General features: G+C 38.2%; 1 protein-coding gene across 3 annotated transcripts in view; it reads right to left on the bottom strand.

Annotated features, from left to right (window-relative positions):
• LOC308195840 (uncharacterized protein) overlaps positions 1-17002 on the bottom strand; it is a 203981-nt gene that overhangs the window by 23072 nt on the left and 163907 nt on the right. Inside the window, exon 1 of one of the 3 annotated variants that reach the window (XR_013951877.1) lies at positions 15241-16256. The exons of 1 other annotated variant lie outside the window; for it this stretch is intronic. The gene's annotated coding sequence lies outside the window, so the exon portion shown is untranslated. One more of the 3 variants, XR_013951878.1, reaches the window with a different exon arrangement.

Genomic DNA, 17002 nt, shown 5'->3' with positions numbered 1-17002 from the left:
TAAACCAGGAGAGAATCAACCCAAAAGAAAAAGAAAAGGAAAAGAAAAAAAAAAAAGGAAAAGAAAAGGAAAAAAAAAAGTGTTTAGCTTTCTTTTGGTTTAGCTTTCTGAGCCTGCTTTTTGTGAGATCAATGCCAGAAGAAAGGACAGTACTGAAAATCCTATCAGAAAGAGATGGGTGCAGGCAAGACCATGCTTCTCAGTCGCAGATAGCTATAAGATGGCTTTAGTGGTACCTTAAGGCCACATACCAAGGAAGGTAGATGAGATGACTGTTACTTCTCAGTGTAAAAAAATGCAAGCATACAGGAGCTCAGTACCAGTCACAAGTGCTGTCACCACAGAAGGATGATTATGAAAACTCTGGCCAAGTTTCTCCCAGTGAAAGGGAAATCTACCAGTAAAAGGTATTTATTAATATGGATGGGAAGCAGGAGAGAGGGAAGTGGAGAAGTAAATTTAGCAGGGTTGATGTCTGCACCTCTGGTCTGCCTTGTGTGTCAGAAGTGATGGGTACAAGATGGCTACAAGTGCACTCAAGATAAGAAATGACAAGGGGAAATAAAAAATTAATTTTCAAATGCATGTCACAGTTCATGCACAGTTAGGTGCAACTTATTTTTAAAATTCCCTTCTCTATTCAGGATTCATTTTCCTTGATGTAAAATATGTTGTTTTATACTTATAGGAGTTGACTCATAAATAATAAAATTAGTGAGTTTCAGCTTTCAGGAAAGGTCTATGCTTACTGGAATCTATTGAATTCAAGCAAGACATACTTTGCACTTTGCGTACTCTGCAGGGTAACTATGATGTAGACATAACTCTGCTGTAATACTTGTTTGCTTCTCCTTACACTGAGACTGAAGTGGACTCACCTTATTTAAATTCATGTTAGTGTCTCAGTATAACAGTGAAATAGCAGGAGAATCCTAGCCTAGGATTCCTATGGCTTAAGTAAACACAACATGTAACCTGGTGCCATGAGCTGTGTGCCTTTCATGCTACAGTCATGACACACGTAAGAACAACAGACAGCCTCACCCTCCATGCACTGCTCCTTGAAGATCATCAGTTGCTTTTTTTTTTTTTTTCCCTGTACAACAAGGCTGAAACATATGAACACAGAAATGGCAATTGCCAGAATTGATCTGAGACACAAAGCTAATATTACATGTGATTGATATAATTCTGTTTTTAAACTTGGGCTAGACTCCTTCCTAGTGTAAATCAGCACAGTTCTACTGAAATCAAAGGATGCACTAGAAAACATATTTTGCAGATACTATCACAAACCCATTGTCCGTCCACTGAAAGACTGAAATTATTAAGGTGATCTTTCTTCCTGTTATTTAGCCTTTATAACCATCACTCCAAATGTTGGCTCCCTTTTAATTCTCACCATTCACCTCACTGTAGTTGCTTTAGAGCAATGCCAATATCCTCCAGCTAGTGATCTGTTATCCTTGACTATAGACTTTTAGCTCAAAAAAAAAAAAAAAAGAAAAAAAAGTTGCAAATGACCACATTTTGTGAGTTCTCTGAAAACTTGTTTTTGCAGTTGATCTGCAGTCAGTTGACTATCTGATTTATATTGCCAAAGTGGCAGTCTTTGGGTCTGATCAGGAGGTGCACAAACTGCAAGTATTACAAGAAACAGAAGCAGAAGGGGTTTTCTTTCTGCATTTTTTACACCAGTGAATAGCTGTCTTTCCTGAGAAAGATTAGAAATGGTAAGAGGCCAGGACCCTTGGTCATCCCTAGACTTTTCGAAAATCAGTTTTGGCAAAGGTTGCGGTGATGTTCGTGAAAGCGTAGTATACCTCACTTTCTATACCAGATGCCTTTCCAGCTATGGATTGCTAATAGTTAAAAACTTACCTGCCTAATATGTGTATACTTATACGGCAAAACATAAGGGAAAGGTTGCCAGCATTGCACTTGAAAGTGAAGGACAAAGTTCTGTTTGTACTGGGTATTTGAGACCGTTCATTTTACTGTAGAGAGAAAGGACTCCTGAATCGTTGTGACAAATTAATGCCAACATAAGATGTCAATGCAGAAGGCTGTCTCTCCTTGCATAGAGAAGACCACAGAAAATCTAACCAATTTGCTAATAATAAGATTGTATGCTACTGTTGCAACAATCCCAAAGAGAAGGCAGCTTCAAATAAAGGCTAAGGACTTTATGTATGTGAGCGTGGGTGCTCTGGTTTTGAGGCTCTGGAACTAAAGGTCAGAATAGTTTCAAAGAAATGCTGAAGATCGGGTCATAAAACATAAGTTATATTAGAATTATCAATCGCAAGCTGGTCATCAGGCGTAGAGATCTTTGACGATGTTAATCACTTCAGGAAACTTACGAAAAAGTACATAAATTGCTGTTTATTTTGATATTTTTTTTCAAATTTTACTGTAGGCATCCAAAGATATTAGCTATTATTTCTGAATTTCTGCTACTTTTTTGAATTAGAGACAAGACAGAACAAAGTAACTTTTTTTTTTTTTTTTTTAAGAGGGATGGCTTATTGCTTCAGGAGCAGAATCACACTCTAAACCACATGTAAGGACAGAGTTAAAAATACATGGTCTCCATTCTTTGACCTGCTCCTGCACTTTGTGTACATGAGCAGATGCGCTCATTTGTCAGTGACTGTTAACAATTCTGTTGCACTGGCACAGAGGAGTAACTTGCCCTAGAAAACATGTCAGTTCAAAGTAGAGCTCATCAGTTAGCCTCTCTGAGTAGTTAGAAACATCTCCCCATATGTCAGCAGACATTATAGGTCCCTGGCCTGTGAGTGAATAGGGCAGAATCAGCTGGTCCCCAAAGTGGCTTGGCAAAGCCTCCTGCCCTTGGCATCACCCTCAGCTCTGCTCTCAGGGCTTCTGTAGCAGCTACGCTACAGGGTGACCTTAGGAAGCAACCAAAAAGCACAAGCTCTTCAGTCCCATCAGACTCCTCCCCACTTTTTGCCCTAGGAATGGGTATGGGTGGAAATGCATAACATTGCAGAAAATGGTAATGAAAGGGATAGCTGAAAGTCATTACCTGTCGGATCCGCTACCTGAACAAATTCATTGAACCTAAATATCCTTTTAGTTTTAATAGCACACCTGAATGAGATATTGTAACGGAGGCTGCTAAGCACCACACAGCCCTTTGCTCACTCTCCCCCCCCGCCCCCAAGTGGGATGGGGGAGAGAATCAGGAAAAAAAAAAAAAGTAACAACTTATGGGTTGAGATAAAGACAGTTTAACGGGACAGAGAAGGAAGATAGATTATTACTATTATTATTATTGTTATTATTATTATTAATAATAATAAATGAATGTACAAAGCAAGTGATGCACAATGCAATTGCTCACCACCTGCTGACTGATGCCCAGCCAGACCCTGAGCAGCACCTCCCCATCCCAGCCAACCCCCCCAGCTTTACTGTTCAGCATGACACCATATGGTGTGGAATACCCCTTTGGCCAGTTTGGGCCAGCTGTCATGGTTCTGTCCCCTCCCAGCTCCTTGCTCACTCCCAGCCTCCCTGCTGGCAGGGAAGAACAAGAAGCCAAAAAATCTTTGACATAGTGTAAACTGCAACAACTGAAACACCGGTGTGTTATCAGCATTATTCTCATCCTAAATCCAAAACACAGCACTGTATCAGCCACTATGAAGAAAACTAACCCTATCCCAGACAAAACCAGGACACAGACATAATCCTGTGGTGTTATCTAGGCCATATATGACTCTAAACTTAGCTTTAAAATGATACAAAAATGAATTAGTTAATTGTTTTAACCACATGTCAGCAAAACCCCTTGATGATGCAAAATCTCACATACCTGTCTGAATTCAGAATGTTTCAAGAAAAACACAAAGAAGGTTTCATTAACACCGAAGGAGAGCAAAATAAGCTGCCATTTTTCCCCCACTGGTTTAGAGTTCTTAAAGTATTTACATTCCTTTAAACTGTTTTGAAACACTTCCAGTGAGTCATCTGTCCAGTATCAATGTGTTGCAGTGTGTCTTAATGCAGCCATGTTCTTGCATGACTTTTTGTAGTATTTACTATGGCACTGGCTAAATGAAAAATTGGACATTTATGTACTTTTGCATCTCTTATTTCTATGATTCTAGTACTAATAACTCTAGGCAATTGTTTTACTGTCATATATCCAGGGATAGAGAAGGTTAGCATTTTAATTTTATGCTAGAATCTGTGGGACTTAAACACCCCAAATCCATATAAATTTAAAGGAACCAGACTCCATATGCCATATTTGAAAAGCCAACCAATAAATACTTTCAATATAAAGTACGTTAGCTGAAAAGTTACCCCTTCAACTTTGTGCCAGAATACAAATTTTCATAGAAGTCTACAAAAATAAAATAAAATAAATAAAAAAATCAATAATTAAATGTTCTGTGCATGCTCTAGGCTCACAATTTTTCCTTTTCTGTTGTCCATGAACATTTTCCATATGGGAAATACACAAGCATCCCGATATAGAGAACTGCCTGAAACCAACACTATTTATCTCATGCCCAAAGGGCAGACAGCAGAGAATTCACAGCAGACACAGAGAATGTAAATCTTTGGTGAAATGCACCTCACAGGTCCCTTGATACATCATTAAGATGAGGGGCCAAATCTAGTCACACTGACATATTACATCTTCTCCCTCAGGACAAATATATATTTATACATACTATATATATGTGTGTGTGTATGTATGTATGTACGTACAACATTTGCAAGTATCCCAAAATCATATTTTTTGCTCTAAACACATTTTTGATCATAAAAACAATTTAAACTTTACAACCACTTTGTAACATCTAAACTTGGAGTGAAAAAGGTGAAAAGACGGTTATCTTTGATCAATTTGCTAGTTTGTGGTACCAGTATTTATGTGATTTAACTACTCAATGTAGCTGTTGTACAAAATGATTTTTAAAATCACAGCTGATCTCCCTGTGTCTCAAGCAAGTGTTCTTCGTAGTCAAAAAGTAGGCCAACATCTTGCTTTAAAACACCCCTTCTATTTATTTTCTCTCCAACACTTCCATAGCAATAAGCTAAGTACTCTCTGCAGAATACCATCAAGAAGTGGCAAATGAGAATCCAAACATACATTAAACATAGTGGCAGTTATTAGTAGATATTGCAAAAATTTACAGAATCTGTCCTGCAATTCTATTTCTTAGCTGACATCTGACTTTTTTTTTTTTATGAAAAAAAAAAATTTAACATGTCATATATTTCTTTCTTATACTTGCCAGGAGAAATGACTGAAGAAATGCTTGAACTGAACAGATAGAACAGTGTCTCTACCATCTGCAGTATGGGAAAAGAAAAACCTAGACAAATGACTTGATTTTTCCTCGGCAGCTGGATCTTTCGAGCCAAAAGCCACTTCTGAAGGGAAACAGCAGTGTGCAGCCCAGCAAAGAGCCCCATGTTCTGTGGCAAGTCAGGCCTTGCTGTTGCTACCCCAGCACAAATTTGAGCTGCCTGTGGTGGCAAGATGCAGAATATTCTTTTTAACCACCTGAAATCTTTTTTTTTCTTCTTTTTTTTCCCTAAAAAAAGCAGCAGGTTGCTCAGTGATAGAGAACAGAGTGAGAAGAACAACACTAAGTCCTAAATCAGCCATTGGAAAGTGGTGCGTGAGGTGCAGATGGACTCCCCCAAAGCCTGTTACTATCTTCCTACTGCAGCTGTGGCAGTCAAGAAATGGTTGTGTATCCAGCTCTGGTACATGAGGAAGCATTGTAAGGGTACCCATGGATTGTCACTAGTCCTTCTTTCTGTTCTTCCCCTTGTAATCATATAAATTTTCTGAAGTTTTAAAAAATGTTTTTTTTTTTTTTAGTACAACTAAAGAACATCTCTCTCCAGTGTCTACAGAGAAAGCCTAGGAAACTTTCTGAATAGCCATGAAACAGAAATCTGATTTTTTATTTAAAAAACAAAACAAAACAAAACAATAAAACAAAACAAACAAACAAAAAAAACTAAGGAATTAAGGAGGAATCTGAACCTCAGCCCCCTCAAATTTTGCCTAACACATTTATGATGATTAACTTAAAGGTTGAGGAAATAAACAAAATCTGTGTTCTCCTTTCTATGCATCCTTTCTTCATGCTACTTCTACTTAGAAATAACAAAGAATTTCCTCAGGACTCATTAGGGTATTTATTGGTAGAACTACAGAGGAGTGCCTTTGGTAGAGCTTTCCATTTAAAATCTCCAGTCTGGATGTTATGTCATTCTAAGCAACTTTCTAAGTAGAATTTATGCACTCACTCTCCCTCCAAATGCCCTTTGGGACCAGAAACTATGAATAGCACTCATTCACTTAAATTTCTCATTTATTAGAAATAAATAAATAAATAAATAAGGCTTACAAGTTCTTCTAAGCCAATTTTGGTTTCTTTGTAATGATTTTAATTCAGAGCAGCATCAGAGTACATGATCAAGAGTGGTAAGAAGAGCATGCTCATACACGACATAAAATATTGTCATAGAGTCATAAAATAGTTTGGGTTGGGTTGCAAGGGACCTTAAAGATCATCTAATTCTAACCCCCTGCCTTGGGCAGAGACACCTTCCACCAGGTTGCTCAAAGCCCCATCTGACCTGGCCTTGAACCTGGCCATTCCCTAAGGATATTATGTTTGTTTATTTGAATAAGGAAGCAATAAAATAGCCAGATGGGGGGAAAGACCCCAAGAAATCACAATTGTATGGTATTCAAAATGGAAATCAATCAGCTAATCAATCAATGGAAAAGAAAGATTCACTTTCCCTGCATAACAGAAGCTTCTTCCCATATTTTTCTGGAATTTTAAGATCCAGTACTTGCTGCTTGGACCATTTCCAGGTCACTTGGCTGGCAAATACATCTTTATATCTCTCTAGGGGAAAAAAAAAGGGGGGGGGGGGGGGGCTATGGATTTATCTGTTATTTTAAGAAAATAAATAATAATTAAAAAAATAAGAAATACAAGATCTTTTGAGAAATGCAACCATAAATATGGCAGTTGGAAGCCAGGCTGTGCTGAGCATCTTACATCTGGTCACAGCTGTGAGTGCTGAGCACTGGAAACCTGAACTTGTGCCATTTCTGAGTTCTGACTTTACTGGAATGGAGCCTAGAACCTTGTCTGGGAATAGTCTATATTGGATGACCTTCATGGCTCAGCTTTCCTTCCCTCTATCCACATCTGAAGCATCTGGCAGAAAGAGTAAAGACGGGAAAAACTGTTTGAATGAGTGGGTAGGGGATTTGTGACCGGTCAGGTTTGACGGCTGTATTCTACATACAGATTTTATCATGATAAGGAAAACTAACATGCTGTACATCCAGTCCTCTCTTTGGCTTTCTATCACCTTTTCAAAAAATCCAGATGCAATCCATAAATGGTGCTGAGTATTGAAACCAAATTACTGCATACAGTGCCTCCACCCCATTGTTTTCAGCATTGGTTGCTGTGAAAAAACAATGTTTGATCAGATCTCTGTTGCTTTTTGAAAAGAAAAAAAAAAAAGAAGAAAAAAAAAAAAGAAGAAGAAAAAAAAAAAGAAGAAAAAAAAAAAAAAGAAGCTCCATTCTGGTTTTGAGAAATAAAGTTGGCAAATGCAAGTATGTATTACCATAAGGTGCTAGAAGCCGTCAAAAACCTGAATTTCTCAAATTGTGTTATGGAACTGTCCTTGTACAAAACATTTACGTAGAATACAACAATTCAGGGATTAAAAATAAAGTATCTTTAAATTTAGTAAGAGCCATCACTACAACAGAATATGAGAAAAGAATGTCAGGTACAGCTTCAATCTTGTAAATTGAGTTTAGGTCTTCTGAAGTTGGCTGGCACTCAGATCTCAAGAAAGGCTGAACTCCTGTGTGTGAACTCTTCTCAGTAGGTTGACATCACACCTTTCACCAGTGCTAGGGCCATATTCCCATAAGCTGTAAGCCAGGACTGTTTGACCATCCTATCAACTTCCTTCAGAATAAGACTCAAAATAAGAAATTTTGAATGTCTGTTGTGCTGAAAGAATTCTTTACCCCAGAAAACAGGGGTGTATGTGTGAACATGGGTACATAAAACTCCAGGTTGTGACTGAAAACTTGGACTGAAAAGTTTAAAATTCTTTAAAACACATTTAGGTCTCTGGATGATGCTAGGGCATGCGTTTCCAAACTGGACATGATTGAATTGTTTTGGCATTGCTTAAGTATCCAGCATAGCCACTGCCCCACGGTGCCCAAGACACTTTCCTCAATAAGCAGTCCAGTGGTCATGACCATATTTAGTTTAGTAATAACTTCAGCAATTGTAGCACCCAGCAGGATCTCCAAGCACCACAAAAGACTCTCATTGTCCTTCTGAATAATGTACACCTTTGTCAGTGATTTGACTCCATCAAACTGGCTACAGGCATCCTAAATTAGGACTCAAGTAACAGTAACTTCAGCTGACCACTGTCACTTCTTCTGCATGCTGCCTCTTTCTCCCCTTCACATTGTCCAGTATCTGCCAGCAGCACTCCTTGCTGGGCTGCTGAGAAACTGCAGAACAATTGTCCATGTCTTCTTACAGATGTGCTACAAAAGATGCTTATTTAGTATGTTCGCATAACCACTTTTGACTTCATGACATACAAATTGTCCTTTCATTAGTTTTGGTTCTATAGAACCCGATTATTTTTGGGGGGTGGGAGGGGACAGAGGCACTAAGTGCCTTTCTTTGATTCACAGCCAAATGTTTTTCATACAATCTAAAAATCATCTTGCAGCTTCCTTCACAGCCCTGCCCCTTCCTCCTCCCCTCTTACATCTGCTGCTATAAAACCCAGCCTGTTCCATATTTCTAAAAATTGAAAACTAGACTTCTGAATCACTTCACCTTTTAGTTGCCACTCAGATTATTAATCTTTACATCATAAATAGAGGCTCAGTTAGCTCTAAGCAACTGTTATTTTAGTGTCCGACAGGCACAGGCTTCCTTCTCAGTCTGGGGACTTATTTACATTCCTGTATCCTGGCCTACTATAGAAGCTTTCCCCAGCTCTCATTCAGAAAAAATTCCCACTGAGATTTTAAAGGTCCCCTTCCAACAAAACCTTAGTATCTCTCTCATGTGTGGTACTCAGGATAATGGAACATGAATCCAAGCTGTTTGAATTGGTTCTTTGCTCATGGCATCCTGCTACAGCTCCAATCAAACAAAAATTTGCCCTGATTGTAATAAGAAGAAAAGGATGTTGCCAAAGAGTTCTCAACATGCTGCCTTTTTTGCAATGCTCTGGATTTCCGTTTTCCAAAATAACCTAAATTTTTCTGCTGGCATACTCCACACCAGAGGCTTTCCAGGTATTGCTGGAAGAAGAATTCAATTTGATGTGAGGGGCTGGACTCTCCTGCCTATATTAATGTGTCCTTCTTTGTCTAACAAGTAGAAAATGACATTAATGGCCAGCAAACAAGTCACAAGGTGACTAGGTCCCTAATCACCAAGCCAGTTCCAGGTCTGGTGGTACTGATGAAAAGGTACATATCTAGCCCCATAGAGCTGCAATCTGTGACCCCCAGCACCTCACACTGCTTACCTTGCTCTGGCAACCACTCACCAGGATAATTTTTCAATGCAGAGGGCCAACATGTCTAACAAAAAACATCCATATGCAGCTGCAGGTGAAAGCGATGGAGACATTTTTTATTCCTCCACAACAAAAAATACATCAGAACTCCTCACATCTTGCCTTGGAGCAATAACTTGAAAGTCCTTAACTGTCCCACAGATATAAATGTTTAACTGTCATTTTGTGCTAGGCACTGAAGCTAATTTTCCTATCCAGTGATTCTGTCATTTTATAAAATGTGTACAATATGCAACATCACTTATTAAAAAAAAAAAAAAAGTGAAGAAGATTAAAATTCTGACAGAGGCATATTAGCTTTGCTTGAAAAAAAAAAAAAGAAACAAACAAACACAAAAACCTTCATATATTTGTATATTTGTGAATCATTCCTGAGAAAATCATACTTCTTTAAGTTCTTTCCCTAAAGAAAAAAAAAAAGTTTCTTCTGGAAAGCATCATGAATATTAATACAAGGCAAATACAGTTTGAGGGGTTGGACTAGATGATCTTCAGAAGTCCCTTCCAACCTCGGCCATTCTGTGATTCTGTGATTTTGGGGAGTAAAGAGCTCTTTTCCTTCAAAAGATTTTGTAATGACAACATATAGATTTTGAAAGGCTAAAGACACTACTAATCTGAGCCAGGTTTGGGTGTGAACATTTGTACCATAAATCTGGTAGATGTCACACTCGGTTTTAAAAATAAAGCCCAACTGTTTGAGTCAGTTTGCACTCACCCCTGCTATGTGAGAAAGGTGTGCAGTTTTGGAGACATTTTAGCTCATTGCAGCATACTAACAATGAACACTTCAAGGAAATTTAAAGATTTAGTAACTTATTTTGAGGGAGGGAGGAAAGAAGTGTAGAAGGAGCATCTTAATTTATATAAGCATCTTTTTTAACAGTAAGTAGGAGTCTGAGTCACTTAGTTGCAATGGATACTGCTTGAATAAAGACAGAACCTTTCAGCTTACAGCTTTCTCCACAGCTACCTATGGCATAGCTGAAGCTTAATGCCAAACCCCAGAATTTTTCCCACTTCACCTTTCATGATCCTCCTTACTTGTAGCTAATGCCTGGGGTTGTGGAAACCAACATTGAATTCTCAAAGCCTCAGCAAAGCCTTATGCAACTATAGCAGTCTATACAAGTTATACAACATTCTCTTATACTAGAGAATGTGTCATTTGATTTGCGTTGCAGTTTTCTAACAGCAACAGTCAGTATAATGATATATTTACCAGGTTCACAAATGTACAGAGAGAGAAAGTATTTTCTAAGGATGGACAGAAAGTGCTTTTCTATATTTGCAGTCAGATTTAATGGTGTAGTTGCTGAAGAGACCTACATAATAGGCCAAGAGGATGCAAAGATAATTCTAGAGATCAGATTTTACAGAAAACTGCCTGGATGTGTGGCAAGGAAACAGTCAGATGGAGGTAGTAAAGGCCCTAGTCAGGATGCAAGAGCATCACTGTTACAAATGACAAAAAATAGATTGATGCTTAAGACACGGTTTATACACTTATCACCCCTAAAAATGTCAAACTTTATTTGGGAAGAGCTGGAAACTAAGCTGTGGATGCTTCCCTAGTGAGACCAGAATATAGCTTTCTTCCTGCATCAGCCAGCTTTGATACAAAAATAAGTGATGTATTTTGCTGGTGGGAATCACTGCTCCTCTTGTTAGTGCAGAAAAAGCAAACTGAAAGTCACAAGTACTACAGTTTACGGAGATGGTTGGCAAAAGAAAAAAAGAAAAAAAAAAGCCCTCATCCAAAACAAAACCTCAGTTTTCATTCTGACCTTATATTATGCATACTGGTTTCCAAACAGAAAAAAAGTAAGGCAAAATTATCATTCTGGATATAGAAAGATTTCTAATCCATTCTACATAGGTGACTATAATGAAAAGGAGGAAGGAGAGAACATAACGGATTTTCTTACAATGGGAATTGAAAACTGCAAAAAAAAGAGTCACAGTGTTTGCTGATAAACACTGATAAAGCAAATCCGAACCTTGCACTAGAATTAACTATACAGCTTAAAATGCACAGGAAGAGATCAAAAGGAAAAACTGCTGTCTCTCTCTCTTTTAAAATTTAATCTAACACTTTGCCAAATGCCCATTGAGCAAGTCTGAACCATTTTGAACTCGTTCAGCATAGGGTATATTGATCAGCAGAGCCCAGAATAGAGAAACAAAGCTTATATAGAAACAAGTGAATTTAATCAATTGAAGTTGCCCAACAGCAAACAAAAAAGAACGTGGATAATTTGGACCATGATATAGTTTTACAGAAGTCATATGGGTTGGGAGCAGCACAGGGAAAGATAACATAAAACATGACATATTTTTTTCTACTGCACTAATTGTAATGTTTGACTTACTCCCTGGGATTTTACAAATCCAAATAATAATGCTGGAGAAAATACTAGGCACAGAATCAGGATTTCTTTTAATTACAGGAGTTTCAAAATGATAAGAGAAAGCTTGGAAAAAAGCTGCAGGTTAAAAAAAATCAGTTTAAATGTGACCCAGAAGTGTCAATGAGAAATCTGAGATACTGAGAATGAAACAACTAACGTTCCAAAGGATAAATGTGGCTAAAGCCTTTAGTCATTATTAGCTTCTGGAATTTTGATGTTGTACTGCTCTCAGGCAAAAATCAAAATCTTATCTGTAAGAGTCTAGATAAAAAAGAGTTATTGCCAACTGAGTGGTTCAAGTGCCCTTTGGAAATGTTAAAGATTGACGTTACAGACACGAAGTGCTACACAGGAGCAATAAGCTAATGTCTTTATCTTGGATCAAATCATGAAAAACTATTCAAGGAGTTATGCTGCTAGGATAGGAGGTTGTGACAATATAATCCATTCAGCTTCACAGGACCCTGGCTTTGTTTTGACTTAAGCTCAGGGACTGGAATAAGCCTGTTTCAAAAATAGAAGTACTAACATCAAGGCTTGATTAGAAAAAGTCTCTTATCTCCTCCTTCGCCCGGTGAGAGGTTGTCAGGTATGCCTCACCTTTGCTCAGGCAGAGGGAATATGAGTCCCTTCTGTCTGGAGAGCAGAGATCTTTCATCCTCTGACTCGTGCTCATGTCAGGAGCCAGTTGTGTATTTAAAGGAAGAGCTTGGCCCCTCCTGTGAATATTACTGTAGAGGAGAGGCAGGCTTCCCTAAGAGGCAGGGAACGTTCTAGACGCAAGACCTAGGATTTTCCTCTTTGGCTGTGTATTGTGAGTATAGTCATTTCCTGCACATTTAGCAGAAAGCACAGTGGTGCTCATGCTACAGGAGAGATCATAAGGTGCTTGTGTGAACAGGTGAGGTTAATTAAAGTGCAGTTCAGGAGCAATCACCATTATGAAATATTATATTCATAGTGCAGGTATATTAAAAGGCAGATTAACTACACTGGTTGTTAAAAGGTTCTGATACAAGAGATAAACAAATTTATATATGCCTATATGAACACCAAAACCACAAAGTCCAGCAGAAAGTATCAGAAATTGCCTGTAACATCAGAAAAATATTATCCGATCTAAATATACATGATCATGTCATAACATAGTTGTTTTGTAGGGCCTCTGCCACACTGCATGTCTCATTTTCTTAGTATCCAACACCACAGTGTTGGAATTACAGATGCACTGAGTGCTTGAAGATGTGGCTAAAATCAGTTAAAGCTAAACTCAGAGTGCTATTTAATTCTAAACATTCTTTAAAAATTGGGCTCTTAATATCTCAGATAGGAATGGTAGAATAAGTGGACACATATTTTACCTTAATCTACCGTTGTCTCCTATTTTGGCTTGTGAAATAATATCCTTTCTTCAGGATTCTCTTCCCTACATCAACCTCCTTTTGCAAGCAGTTATACTACCCTCCGGTAGCTCTATGAGTAAACTACATTTCCTTAGCTATCCTTAGCTGTCTCCACATCCTTAATTTGTCTCTATGTGATCAGTCCCTTCTGCTTCATTTTCAGTTAATTTCTTTCCCACTTCAGTTAACTCCCATTTCATTTAATTTCTTCATTATCCAGCCTTCATCAAGCTCCTTGTCTCTACCTTTCCATTTTGCAGTCTGCTTTTGTTCTCTCTGCTTTTTCATCAGGTATTTTGCCCCCTCCTCTTCCACCAGATGCCAACACAGATGTCACAGAGGATGAGAAAAAGACAGCTTCCCTGCTCTGTGCTTTAATGTCTATGTTTATAGCCTGGTCCAGCACAGCTATCACAGATCAAGTTCAGGTTATTCCTGTAGCCTGAGCTTGACTATGTTCAATCACAATGGAATATTTGGACATATCCAATAAAACTGAAGTCTCTGTTGAGCTCATGCAAACTTCAATTTTACTTAAAGACTTAAACCTTGGAAAAGTTTCTGCAGTATTTTAGGCACTGAAAACCACACATTCTGATACAAAAGGCACTGCTACCAAATCTAAAAATGCAGTTCAAGAGCTTAGAGGAGTACAGTTATTTTGCCAGTTTACCAGAACTATTTTTTTTTAATTTATGCTTATTCTTAGAAATGTTTTGTTTCCCAGGATTGACTTGAATAACTAGCATTTAACATTTATCCAGTATTTAATCTTGTCTTCTCATTACAAACAGCTGAAAGTTGGTTAACTTTCAGAAGAGCCAGTGAACCACCTCTACCCATAAAGATTTCCAGCCAAAGAAATCTAGATTTTAAGCAGATATAGTTTAGGTTACAGTATATGAGATTAAAAGCTATATTTGTTCACCACTACTTTTCAACTTTAAATATATATATATATATATAAAAAACCAGAATGCTTCTTAAAAATAAATTCCTATATAAAACTTCTGTTTTTCATAATGCCTCTGCCACAGCACTGTAATTAGAGTCAAATTAATTCAGCTCAAAGATTCCAGACTATTAGGACTGAAGAAAGTACATAGTACAATTTATTCTCTAATGATATTGGGTAAAAGCAAACCTATCACTTGCAGCTAGCACTGAAATACTTGGCTGTAAATGAATAAGGAAACATAAGTTAATTAAATACTAGAGTGTCAAGGTTTTAATGACCCCCCTGTACTAGGGAGCAAATAACTGGAACCTTCAAATAGCTGATTAGAGCAACACTCATATACCAGTAATATTGTTATAATTGAGTAGTTGAAGAAAAGCTGTGTTGGAAACACGCAAATTCAAACAAATGGCTCTTTTTTTTTTTTTTTTTTTTTTGTTAGTCAGAAAATATTGCATTGCATATATAGGTTATATAATTGGTTATGTATGCCTTCCTATTTGAAGAAACTTCCACAGAGCCAGTAAGGTTACAGCACCAGTTGCCTCCTGCCAGTTCTGAGCCAAAGGAAAGCAGCAGTGAGCAGAGAGCTTTGACTGCAAAATGGCAAAATGCAAATTCCCCATCCAGCCTGCAAGAAAGGCTGGCCATTCTCTGCCAGCTAAAATAGCTGCACATTCAAGAACCTCAGGCTGGAATAGTTAGATCATCCCATTTACCTACCTGTAAGACAGCTTCTCCTTACAGCCTGACCCACATACTGCACATCCAGTTTCCATTGTGTTAGTCGTCTTACCTCTTTTAGTGAAGATGGGATAAGAACAGGCATTCTTCTTCTTCCAGTACCCCTTTCACTGGCACAGCTCCCCTGTTGCCTAGGTGAACAAACTACAGTCTTCTTGTCAAACATGCAGTCTTGATGGAAAGTTGATAGCACTAGGTACAGCTTTATTTTCAGTCTGAGGCACTCCTGTATTTGTTTATGGAAAACTCAACACTCAACCAACAATGCTGTTATCTTAGATATATTCCCATTCAGTTTAAATTAGACACGTCAAGTCTACTAGGAGGGCTGGCATCCCTGCAGGAAGTAAAAACAGCTGACCCCTTCCTCTGTGGCTCAGGTAACGCATGGGACACCCATCACTCTGGTGACACGGGGAGATAAGCACATATCTCCTAACTACCAGATTTCTCTAAGTGTGATGAAAATCAGTTGTTGGCTTGTGGCATGCTTTTAATCCTTCTCTTTGTTTTCTTTCCACTTCTAAAAGTGTTTGATTTTGTAATCAGTAACAGAAACTAAAATCCTCTGTTCCCCTAGTGAAACGCCAAATCACAAGGCTACAGAGTCATTCTTATTTTCTCAATTTATGAAAACACTCAGCACTGTACAGAGCCACTACACTTTGCAACAGTTACTGTTACTGATGCTGTTAGCCAACAACCCACATACTTCAAAAGGTGGGACAACCACTTCGGATTCATTTTAGCTCTAGAGATTATGAGAACAATATTAACAGGAAACATCAAGGTCAATCAAATTCCCAATCTCTGCTAGTATGGTTGTTATGACACTTCTCTGAAAGAAGCCTAGTCACCTCGGGTAAGAAGAAAGAATTGCCCCAAGCTTCCTCAAGTCGTAAAATCTAATTGGTAGGGCAGCTATCAGGGAAAAGGACTGACAGAGAGCTTCCTCCTTTAGAATATTCTTATAAATCTGTTCCTCCCTCTCCACTCCTGTGTGCCTATAAAGAAAACATTTCAATAAAAACTTGTGTTAAAGTATTTTATTTTATTTTTCATTTTGTCTTTGACCCCACACGTCCATGGGGTCAATGTTTAATCATACATCTCAGTGTTTAAAATTTGTTGTTATACCAACCTAACAGCAAGCTCCATAGCCACAACAGTCTGATTGAGATAACCAAGGACAGCTGTAACTCTGCAGACAGGTCTTGACTAGCAGCAACAAGGGCCAGGCTAAAGTTTAAGGGACTAAAAATAAAACTTTGTCTTGGGCCTCTCAATCAATCTAAGAAAGTTAAACCTGGTGTTTAATGAGAAAAATTTGCAAACATAAATCTATTGCCTTCACAATATTTTATTGAAGGAAAATAAAAACTCAATATGGTAGATAACCAGGGGAGCACTGCCTAGTTCTACAGTGTAACTAATGCTATTTTACAGCCTTTACATCTGCTGAGGTCTGTCAAGTCTGGCCTGGCACCAAAGTTTAACTGAGACTGCCACTGATTGTGCAGCAAGCTGCCTCCATGCTGCTGTCTGCTCGTCCCTTCTCCTGACTTCTTCTTCATTCTGCACCACCCACTCCCATGAGCTGATCCTCCTCACTTTAGCTAAGCTTTCCTTGCTTTAGCTATAGGTCATGAATATACCATTAAAGACCATAATTATTCCCCAGCACAAAGATCTGAATAGATGTTTCCTTGCAAGAATCTCCTGTGATCTAGGAATGTCTCCTACTCTAATTAATTACCCTAGTCTTAAAATATATATTTTACATTTTATTTTAAAATATGTTTTATTTTTCTCCA

Source organism: Anser brachyrhynchus (assembly GCF_964034855.1).
Source record: "Anser brachyrhynchus genome assembly, chromosome: 5".
Lineage (NCBI taxonomy): Eukaryota > Metazoa > Chordata > Aves > Anseriformes > Anatidae > Anser > Anser brachyrhynchus.
The sequence above is the reverse complement of the archived record's forward strand: the minus strand, read 5'-3'. Positions and strand labels throughout refer to the sequence as shown.